This window comes from Talpa europaea, assembly GCF_964194135.1.
Source record: "Talpa europaea genome assembly, chromosome: 13".
NCBI classification, from domain to species: Eukaryota; Metazoa; Chordata; class Mammalia; order Eulipotyphla; family Talpidae; genus Talpa; species Talpa europaea.
In genome coordinates, this window is record NC_140080.1 from 55,469,260 (window position 1) to 55,481,741 (window position 12,482).

Here is a 12,482-nt window from a genome sequence, read left to right on the forward strand (position 1 = left end):
TAAAAATGTATAACAGAAATCAATTCATAGGGTCGTTTCCAACTTTTCATAGAATAATATTCATAGTAGCATTTTATAGTTATTCAATAAATGTTTAATACATTTGCAGTCTACTAGGGTGTCTAAATTTGGGGGTATCTTATGCTCTACTTATGTGAAATGAAAAATTTATATATATTTGTCCTCTTTGATATTATTTCTCCTTTTACTGAGTATGAAAGAAATATACTTTCTCTTTCCTATATTAAAACTGTGAACATTTGTTTAACTAAACAGTTTATTACATATTAGCATGAAAATAATTTTTCCTTCTCTAATGTTGGATATTGTCAAGTGGAGCAGAGAAGAGTTCATCAATACTAGTCTGTTAGAGAACAACAGATAGTAAAATCTTGACACTTACATAATATGAGATTTCCTTAAACCTGCTATTGTACAAAGGTTGTGAGATGTATTTTCACATTTGTTTGCTGCTCAGAGGATTAATATCCATTGTCACTTTGTGGAATTCTTGCAAAATATGTGTATAATTAATCCTTCATTATTTTGCTGCCTTGAAGGAGGAAAGAATTCCAAAATCTGAAAAGATCTATTCTTCTACATAGAGTCCTCGCTGGGCAGCCTGGACCACTAGAGCCTGGTAATATCTAGTCCCACTTGAATTCTCAGGCTTTGACTGCAGATGTCAGTGACATCTGGGTGAATAGAAGAAATTTTTCTCTTGCAAATTTGTGTGTTTGCATGCACAGGCCTACTAAATTCCTCAATAGCCGTCACTTACTGAAAACACTAAAAATACTTTAATGGAGGTTCAGTGTAAGTTATCACTGGGGACACATTCTAGATAAAAGGTACAAGCACTAACCAGGTCCAACCCTGCTTAGCTTCAAAGATCAGCAGCATGCAGGGTGGTATGGCTAGATAGAAGGTACAGAGATCAGCAGCACTAAGAGTAAGATGCTAATTGAATTAGTGACATCACCCCCATTTTATATCAGATGAAAGTACCAGTTTAGGGTACATGAAACTACTGAACCTCCCTAAGAAGTATTTTAATTATTAGCTTCCTCATTACAATTCTTCTCTCTGGGCATCGTTATTGAGTGTTAGCAAATTTTCTCATCTTCAATTTCTATTAAAATTCCATCAGCATAGCAGTCTATGCTCTTCTACATACTGCGCTGACATCAACAACATAGCAGGTAGTCAAGTTCTTCTCCATTCAACCTTTAAAACTAAAGCTGTGCAGGCCAGCACTGTCAGCAGCCTCAGGCCACTCCAGCACAGTCACCATCCACCATCCTTGTTAAGGTGAATACACACATTCTCTCATTAATAGAATTATCTCTAGATTCCCTAGCAAGTGGATGATGCCAGAGACTTGTCTTTGGCTTCCGACAATCCAGTGAACATCCTGGAGCTTTTAAAAAGTATTACAGCAATAGTTTCCAGAAAGCAGAAATCAACAACAATGCATACAGTGACCCACAAGAATAATACTAGGGCACCAACTGAAATAATCACCACTGAAAAGCTTAACAGAGGAATTTGATTTTAGAGTCAAAAGCGAGAACTAGTCCAGGGAGCAATGCCAGAAATAGTCTGGTCAGCTGTGTCCACTTTCCTGAGGATGGTCACAGTTTATATGCCATTTTGAAAAGCAGGCTGTATGCAACAGAAATCATAATAACTATTTCTGTAACAAAGTATTATTTTTAAAAGGTGGGTATCTGGTAACTTTCTAGCACCCTTACGTAAAGGTAAGAGATGGGTGTGTGTGTTGTATACATTTAAAGTGTTGTTATATCTGTGTTTAGATGCAATCTCCAGGTGAAAAATGAAAGAACTAGTTCATAAAATATTTATCTTAAAGTTTGTCTTAAAGGAGTGTTAGCAGGCAGGATGAGGAGTACCCCAGGACCCCCTAAATTGCCTGCTCTAAATGGGTTCTGCCATCTGACACATAAAGACAAATCATTCTCTTAGTGTATAAAGTCTTCAATAGAAAAGAACTTTAATACAATTTGTATGCAATAGAAAGATTATAAAGAATATAATTAAATTAGTTTCCAAATAAAGCACCCAGAGTTACCCCATCCCCTTGTGGGTAAATGCCATCCCAAATAGGGTTGGCCCAAAGCAGGGCCAGAGAGACCTGAAATCTAAGGCACAAATCTAAGGTACCTTCTGGTAGGACCCAGAGGAAAGGGGCAGAGGGGGCCAGGCAAGTCTGGAAGGAAGTGAGCAAAATCAAAATGTAAGTCAAGTTAAAGGCTGTCATTATCAACCTCCCCATGTGTCTCTCACCCATGTCTCTGTCTCTTTCAAGTGTCTCCTTCCATGTCTCTCAAGTTCCTGCTACAAGCCCAAGGCCAAGAAGCCAGCATAGCTGCTTCTTCCCATGTCTCTGCTCCACGTGCCTCCAAGTCTGCCGCCTTGTCATCTTTCCTTCCTTTACTCCCAGGTCATTTTTAGCTTCCCCTTGTTGCCCAGCACCACCCTTCCTTAGGTGAGACAGGGAACTTGGAACCCCCCCTTTCTATGTATTACACTGTAGTGGGATCACTTGTGAATGTATGGATACAGTAAAACATTCCATTGTTTATCTTTCCAGCAGTAGCTACACACTGTAGAGCTTTGCTCTTATCTTCAGGGCAGTCTATAGATCATTTTATAAGCAAATTGCTCTCCTTAATGAACTCTGGTCTCTGTAAGTTTTGTCTGTACCCCATACTGCTGGTATCTGCTTATTTACCTCTGTAAATGGAATCATGAAGTAGTAAGTAAAATGTCTTCTCTGCATTATACATGCTTTTCTCTGAGTTATGCTGTTACAGATCCTCAAAAGTCCTTGGTTTTCACCAATTAATGTCCTACAAATTCTGAGGCTTCAAGTAAGAACATTTAGTGTGGGTCACATAAGGGCATGGGGAAGTCTCCTGAGCCATTCTCTTGGCCTGACCTGAGAGCAGTGGGGGTCCTGGTTTTATGGAGTTATTCACCAGGTAGCAGGGAGTGTGTTTTAGACTAGGCTATACTGGGGCATGAACAGATGGGTTGCTGGATCTTGACTTCTAGATCAGTCTTCTACCATCTGCCTCTGCCTCTGCAGCTCCATCAGGTTCACTTGGTTCAGGAGACATTGCCCAATCAGGAAGCCTCCCCAGGGAGGGTGATTGGCTAAATTCCCATTAGCCTAAGGGCTCAATTACAAGGTTAAGTAAGCCAGGATTCCTATAACAAAATAATTTGAAGAAAATCTTACAGGGCAACCCCCATGTGAAATGGGTTGGCCTGACTGTGGGTCCTTATCCGCATGCTGAAAAGAGACTTATAATGAGACTTAACTGCAGGCACACACAATAAGGTTAATAAAAGGTTTATTTACAGAAAGGGGGAATGAAGAACAGAATAATCCAGGGAGAAAGAGAGAGATAAATTGGTGAATGTGTCCTACCAGTTCTGCTTAGCTGGTACCCTAATAGCACCCTGAAGGATGGCAAAAAAACAAGGACCCCCAAGGCCCACATGTCTGGTTATATACCAAGCCTTGCTGCTTAACTCCACCGTCAGTTCCCAGCAACCCTCCCTTCATTGGTGACAACCTTATGGGATTTGTAGTCCTTGGTGCCTTGGATCTCTTTGGCCTAGGATGGGGGTGGGGCCATAAAAATCTGAGTTTGTGGAGTTTGTTCAGGACATCGTCTCCCCCCAACAGGAGATAGCAATTGATGTTGGTTTGGAGAGGTTTTGGGTTCAGAGAGCAGGGTCCTTGGATTCACTCTGGAAAAAATTTCACTGGTCCTCCCCTTTCAGTGGCATGAGGCGAGTTTCCCAGATAAGTTACTCCACAAAGCAGGGATGTTCAGTTATATGCAAAAAGGATAGGTTTATTATAAAAGAGTAATAATAAGAGAGACGAGCAAAGGACAGGTAAGCGGCAGAAAGAGGTGCCCCCGAAAGGAACAGGTTTGTTAAAAGAGAGGCCTGCATAGTCATGTGCAGGCAACCTTGGAAATGCTGCCTTTGCTGCTTTGCAAAGGAGAAGGTTGGCTAAGAGAAGCACCTGCATAGGAAAAGGAGGGCAGGAGAGCTGCTGTCCCTTGCCAGTGAAGAAATTGCACTGATATAGTCTTCTTTTCTTTGGGAGGGGTGCATCCCTTTGTGGAGTTGCTAACTTTTGTTAATTACTTTTAGGGTATGACTAGGTCAATTATTGATGCTCTACAAGGGTCCTCAATCTTCATATCCCCACCGCTGAGCTGTGCCTCTGGATACTTTCTATACCAGTCTGATACTTGCTATAGCAGTTGGAACCTAAGAATTTTTTTATTTCTATAGCTGGTTGAGCGACTATGTTAATCACTTCTTTACCCCCATCTTGTGCAAGCATCTCTCTGACAGCTCAGAGGTGGGGATATGGAGATTGAGGACCCTTGTAGAGCATCACTGGCCATGATAAATCAACCTAGTCAAACCCTGAAAGTAATTAACAAAAGTTAGCAATTCCACAAAGGAATGAGCCCCTCCCAAAGAAAAGAAGACTATATCAGTGCAATTTCTGCACTGACAAGGTATAGCAGCCCTCCTGCCCCCTGTTCCTACGTAGGCAGTTTCTCTGTGGATTTGGGCAGATGGATAAAGAAAGTCTTGGAGCCCTCGATAGATTGTACAGACCTATTTAATGCTTTCTCAGAAACCATGTACACAGTCACACGAAGCAGGAAGGTTGGCATGCAAGGAGATAGGCACAGGCCAGGCAAGCAGGACTGGGAGCCAGGCAGGCAGCCATGCCTCCTAGCCCTCCACATTCTTTGTGCTCTTTCTCTCACCTCCCTCTGACAACTCTCTGTCTGGCCGTAAGAGGATGTCTCTTATGGTCTCACCTCACAGTGGTCCTCTTGCAGCTGTAGTTGTCCTGTCTCAGAGTGATGCCGCCCTTTTATCCCTGACCTCTCAGCACAGTTGTGAAAACCTACACATGCGCACTCCCCTCTCTCTGGGCCCAGGAGCCCACAATCACAGGCATGTGTACCCCATACCCACAGCTCTCCAGCCCCAGGCCTCCACACTAGCAGCAGGAGGGTGGAAAAAGCCTGATCTTTAACTTCTTTTACCCTCCATCCCACTTCCAGCTTTTGGCCTTATGTGAGCCAGGCTTCTCGTCTCATGGTGCCTCTTTGCAAATTGTCTGCTCTTTACCTCCATCAGCAATGATATTTTGCTTCAACTTCCTACTGGGTCTCCTCTTCCTAGTCTGTCTTTACTTGGATAATTCTACCAGTCCCATCAGAAACACCTTCCCTGACTTCCAGATTCTATTAAGAGTCCATAATTTATGCCCCCCGCCACATTTATAGTAATAAGTTTCATTGTAATAACTATATAGACAGCCTGTCTTCCCAGCTCTCCAACAGGATGAGTAGTCACTGGGCTCATTGGCTTCCCAGGGCCTGACATTAGTAGTAGGTAGTCAGTAAACACAGTTAATGAATGAATAAGTAAATAATGTCCCCTGGGGAACAAAATTACCCCAGATGGAAAAACACTACATTAAGTCTGTATGATCATGGTGATTCCTTATAATTAAGATTAGCTTCTGAAAAATCAATTCTAACATTAATATTTCAAAGAGCAGTTTTCTATTGAGTGGAATTTGCCTTTCCCCCCACACCTATATATGAGTTTAATAGTGATTTTATAGATTTGATACTGTATATTCTCTGGGATCTAACCCTGGCCTTTGTTACATTTTAACACTTTAATCAATTCCCAAATTCCCGATTCTTTAAGACTATAGATTTTTTAGAAACAAAGGTCCTATTCTTGTGTGTACAGTGTCAGATAGTTTTTCAATGATTCTTAGGAATGCAGCCTTCATCCTTCTCAATCATTCACATTTGTCACTATTTTCAGAGTTCCTTTCACATTCATTTCTTTCTGTTAGAATTTTAATGAACAAGGAGAGTTGCATGGGCAAAGGTGAGGACAAGCTAAAAGGATTGTCAATTAAATTGCCTGCCTTAACTTTTGAGAAAGGGTATACTTTCTTTGAATAAAATGTTACTATTATATACCATTTACAATTTTTTTCAGGGACAGAAATAATGGAGTGAAAAAGATCCCTGAATAGTGTGAACCATTATCTTGAAATGACTTGGAGTAATTTCATAATCCCCAAGAACATGGCTTTGTGGATATACTGAGGTCTGGGATGATAGGAACCACATAGAGATGCTAGCCTTTCAATGTTTGTGCAATTTATTGCTTTGCATAAGGAAATCCCTGAGACAGTATCATTCTGATACTAACCATGCCAAGTTAGTGCCCAGTTACCCCTCACTCTATATCCTGCTGGGCTGGGCTCTTCCCATGCAGAAGCACTGCCAGCTTCAGCTCAGTGGAACCAAAGATGTGGATGCAGTGTGACAATGTGAAATGGTGGTTTCCACCAGCCATTCAGTCCTTAAGGCAGTGTGACAGTCACCAAACAAGATGTATTTATTGCTGTTGGCGTCCATCCAAGTCTCCAGGGCAAGAGACTTGTCTGTCCTAACAATTCTTTATCCAGGGGTCAGCAGCTGCAGAAACAGAGGGTCAATTTGCTAACCCTTGTTTTTCTGTCCTGAGACTGGAGATATATGTCATGGGCTGCTAAAACAAGCACTGGCGAACTCCCCTTATCGAGATATCTCCTGCAAAGCTTATGTCAGTTGTGTTCATTTGGCAAATAAGCAGCTCTCTCTTGAAATTGATTGCAGTTTTGTTGGAGCAAAAGCTCTAAACTACTCTTACAGATTCCCCAGCTGAATGTCTCATTTTGTGGGTGACCTTAATAACCTTGGGATCTAACTTGAGTAACCTTGACCAAAGGCATGACTTACTCTTGGCAGATCCTTGGTCGTTTGATTCCAAAAGCAAAAATAAATAAATAAAAAGTTTTCTTATATGTTGCCTGTGCTTTAGTGTGATTTTTGGATGGCATGTGGCAGAATGTTAGTACAAAATAACATGGCAGGTGACTTAAACAACAGGAAATTATTTCTCATAGATTGGGACATAGAAGTCCAAGAGCAAAATGCCAGTAGGGTGAGGTTCTCTCCTTAAATCACTGATGTTGGCTTCTTACTGTGTCCTTATTGGCCTTTTCTCCATGCATACAGGTAGAACTGGGGTGGCTGGAGAGAGTTCTTTTCTTCTATAAGTACCTTAATCCCATCAAGAGAGTTCTACCCTCATGCCTTCATGTAAATGTAATTACCATCCAAAAGCCTATTCTCCAAATATATTAGAGTGTCAACATATGAATCTGAGTGGCAGACAGAATGCTATCCACAGCAGGGGAACAGGAAATGTTGGATCACAGGTCTCTTGATATGGGCAGACATAAGATTAAGGATCTATTACCAAGTGGTATGAGAGTGCTAGTTGAGGCCGTGGCTGCCCAGAGAGGGAGAAACAGCCAGTCAGCTTGACACTGTATAGACAAAATCACAATCTGATTTTTGATCCATCAGAAACTGTGCCCCAGCTGATAGGATACCTCATACCATACAAGCTTTTCATGCCTGTTTCTGCTGGTACCTGCTTGTGGCCACAACTTTTCAGTGGCTTTTGAATAGCAACTCTTCTTTTTCCATCCTGCCACATGTCCCATTATTGGTCATTTTTTAAAAAAAAGATTTATTTATTAATGCATACAAGAACTGGGGTACAGGCCAGAGATGTGGGGGGGGGTGAGAGGATTCACCAGAGACAGAGTGGAGAGCAGAACAAGCAGACTGACTGAAATACATTGCTGAAGGGAGCAGCGGGTGCGACAGGAGAGGTCTGCTCTGCCATGTGGGTTACCTCCCTGGCCAGGGATCGAACACATGCTGCAGAGGCTGCCAATAGCTTCACAGTGCTGAGACTTAACCCCTTGTGCCACCAGTGAGGCCCCTATTGGTCATTTTTAATTAATACATACTTTTCTGACTAATATAATGACAGTATGTTCATCTTATTTTGGTTGTCTTTTTTTCATCTCAATATATACACGGAATCCTTTCTTCTTACAACTGTGCTGAAGGACAGCAATCAGAACCCTGAGCTTTGGGAGGAGTTGTAGAGCCAGGAAGGGATGCAGGCAGCTGGCAGCTACAGCGCCATCAGCGTCAGCTAGGAGATCCCCTGGGCTCCACTCTACCATTTAATCCTCTAGCTCCTGACAGCAGATTTTTTTGTGTGTATGTATGTGTGTGTGTGTGGGGGGGGGGGGCATCTTTGTTTTCTGTCAGTTCTGTGTCTTTTTTTTTTTCTTTTACAATGCAATACATATGAATTCACCCTTATTTCAATTATTTGAAGCTTCCTCAGCTTTCATTCCTGAACTGGAGCTGGTGTTTGGGGGAAATAAAGTTTCAAAAGTCATTGTTATAAGCTGTATATTTCAGGAACTTAGTTAAAACTGCTCCCAAATATACTTATAATTATTGGTAGAGAGAATAATTGATAAACAGGCTCTAAACGTGGGTGCTTTTTGGGTTATTTGTAGTTTTTTTCTTCTTTATGATTCAGGTTAAGTTAGGTACTAGTTTATTCTGTTAGCACATAAGAGTTAAGAACAAAATCGTTACTGGTTTTTAGTTGTCTTGACTCTAATTCTATATACTTTCCTATAAACACTGCCTTACCAATTTGTTCTTTTTGTGTCACTAAGTTCTGTTCAGTGACTCACCATGAAATCCCCTCAAAATAATCCAATTTTGGTTTCTTTTATGTTTCCTTTTTTAGTTAAATAACCACCTAGGTCACTGCAAGACTCCACTAATTATACTCAAGCGCATCTGTTCTTCAGTCAGTCAAGGCTTTTCCCAATTTGGCAATTGACCGCTCTCCTTCCAGGCTGCTTCTCTTGCATGGAAAAAGTCAGCTTATGCAAAGCAGCATCACTGTTCCAACAATTAAGGATTGCCTATGGTTGAACTCTTACTTCTGGGGTCCAAATGAATTGTTAAAAATGAGAACACACAATCAACCAGTGAAAAACTAAGAACTTTAGGTAGGAAATCAAGTAAGATTCTCTCTGGAAAACGATCAACAGAGAATTTGCAGGAAAACAGGCTGATGCAGCATAAAAAAGAAATTAATTTTAAAGCACATTTAGAGATGATAGCATTACTAGCTATAGAGATGGCGACATTTATTCATTTAATCAATATTTACTGAGTGCCCATTATAAGCCAGATACTGTGTCAGGCTTTGGGCTACGTGCTAGGAATAAAGCAGTGAATAAACTTTAAAAAACAAAAAATAGAGGATTCTTTTTAAAATATATATATATTTTTTATTTTTTTTACATCATTGTTCATTTTTAAACAATATTTGCTTCCCCCAACCCCCTCAGGTGTAGTCCCCATAGAGTTTCCTTCACCAATGCACCCATGCACCATCACCTCAGTCCCCTGTGCTCCTCCCTCCCTCCCTCTCATCCCTCTCCCTCCGCCTCCCCTGCAGGATGTCTCTGATTTATAAGTGTCCATTTTTGCTTTGTTGTCTTTTGTATTGTTATTACTTTTTGTACACTGATGTCTTATTTGGTTTCCCTATAGTCTTGCTGTAAGTGAAACCATTTGATATTTTCCTTTTCCTTCTGACTTATTTCACTGAGCATAATTCCTTCTAGTTCCATCCACATTACTGCAAATGACATGAGTTTATCTTTTTTTTTATTGCTGAGTAATATTCCATTGTGTATATATGCTACATCTTCTTGATCCAGTCATCTATTTTTGGGCATTTGGGTTGTTTCCAGGTTTTACCTATTGTAAATAGTGCTGCAATAAACATAGGGGTACAGGTGTTCTTTTGAATCAATGTTTCTGTGTCCCTTGGGTAGATCCCTAGTAGTGAAATTGCCGGGTCATATGGTAGCTCCATTTTTAGTAGACTGAGGAACCTCCCGATAGCTTTCCATAGTGGCTGGACCAGTTTGCACTCCCACCAGCAATGTAGTAGAGTTCTTTTTTCACCACATCCTCGCCAATATTTGTTGTTGCTTGTTTTTTGTTTTTTGTTTTTTGTTTTTTTGATATGTGCCATTCTTACTGGTATAAGGTGGTATCTCAATGTGGTTTTAATTGGCATTTCCCTGACGATAAGGGATGTTGAACATTTTTTCATATGCCTGTTGGGAATTTGCATTTCCTCTTTGGAGAAATGTCTTTTAAGTTCTTCTGCCCATTTCTTAACTGGATTGTTTATTTTGTTTTTGTTGAGTTGTGTGAGTTCTTTGTATATCTTTGTGATCAGTCCCTTATCAGTTGACGGTGGTGCAAAGATTTTTTCCTAATCAGTGGGGTGTCTCTCTGTTTTGGTTAATGTCTCTTTTGCTGTGCAGAAGGTTTTCAGTTTGGTGTAATCCCAGGTGTTTATCTTTTCCTTGACTTTCTTTGCTTTGGGTGATGAGTCTTTAAAGATGTTATTGCGATGTATGTCTTGCAGTGTTTTACCTATATTTTCTTCTATATATTTTATGCTTTCAGGTCATACATCCATTTCTTTTGTCCATTTTGAGTTTATTTTTGTGCATAGTGAGAGGTAGTGGTCTAGTTTCATTTTTTTGCACGTGGAGGTCCAGTTTTCCCAGCACCATTTATTGAACAAACTATCCATGTTCCATTGCATATTCTTTGCTCCTTTGTCAAAGATCAGTTATCTGTATAAGTGTGGTTTTATTTCTGGGGTCTAGAATAGAGGATTCTTATCACTGCCAAATGCTTGTGGCATGCTCTTAGAGCTAACTGTAGTATTTGTGTTGAAATTGCCTCTGAAGAACCCTAACAACATGTAGAAAAACAAAGGGTGTTTGATTTTAAATACAGTTACTCATTTTTCTCATTTACAAAATAAGGATCTTAATAGCATATATTCCATATAATTGTGTCATATTTAAATTAGTTAATATAGGTAAATATTTAAAGTCATACCTGACAGGGTAATAAGCTAAATGGAATCTAATCCAGAAATATGCTGTGATAAAAAGGATTTTGAAGCAGTGGCTGGTCAACAGAAAATAATTTTATGCTTGATTAGTAATACCTATCTATAGTGAGTATAAGAATGGTGATAAGTGTATTGCTTGGATATATTCTCTGGTCTGTGAATAAAACACAGAAAGATTAGGACTGTTGTGGAGAGGGACCTCCCTGGTGGCCTCGGGGTTAAATCTCAGTGTTATCACTGCTGAGGGTTAAAGCTCAGAGCTATCTATTTAGAAATAGATCTAGGGAGGAAATTAAATGAACCTGTTAAACCTAGTGATTGAAACTTTATCTACTCCTGTGTTCACAAAAGACACAGTTTCTTCTTTCCTTGTAACTGGGCAAATTAAGACCCAGAAAAGTGAATTTTCTGTGAAATGAACCACAAAAAGCAGAGATAAACCCATGAGAACTGGCTTCTCATCTAGTGTGCTAATTGTGTGGCATCTTACCAGTTGCCCTACATACTACTCTTAGCAGAAGACATGGGGGATTCTGGGTGAACATTTTGAAGACAGTTGTATTATTTCTCTTTATTTTAGACAAGGACAAACACTGTTGTCAACATATGGAGCTCAAGATTTTTTAAGCTTGTAGCTATTTTTAAAAATAAAGTAGTGTGATAACAAGCTGCCATAATGTCAGGTACATAGTGGGTGTCAATAAATTGTTATTAAATTCAAATGAATAAGGAGTGCAATTATATTTCAAAAATGAACAAACACAAGCATTTTTCATCAACAAGTAGTGAACAGCAAAGTACCCACTTTGAACCAATGGGATTGTTAACTCATTTGGAGATTGAAAGTTGGTGAGCACACATGCAAATATACAAAATCAAATCTCATTAAACATTAATAAATGTGCAAATTTCTAAAATTATATTAAAAAATAGCAGATGTGGATGAATTAGATTCTTCTTTGCTCATAGATTCACAAGAGAAAAAAAGGATAGACTCGCTGAACAACAAAAAATCCCCAGAATCATATATAACTAGTGTGACTTTTGGACTTTTTTCCATATATTCCCCTTCCAAACATCCTCCCCAGTTTATTTTGGGGGAATTATGGATGAAGTTTTGAAGGGAAATTTTAAGGGAGGCTTACTGTAGGTGTCTACTCTCTAGAGTGGAAATGAAGGCACTACCAGGGCTGGCATGTAACAAAATGTCATTTGGGGCCATCAGATCCTCCCCTGGCATGCCAGATCTGCAGCAGCAACTGTCAGCTGTAACTTCTCCTGTCTGCTGCCTTTGAAACATTCTTGAGCTTCTTGTTGCCTGTGTCTTTCCAGCTATCTACTTCCAAGCCAAGTAAGTCCTTTCCAGCTTCATTCATTTTATTTAATATTTTTATAAGACATACAACACAATGCACATATTGTAAGATTGCATTTTGGTAAGTTTTCACAAATATAAACACCTATGAACCCAATTGAACAATTAATGCCCATTTCCA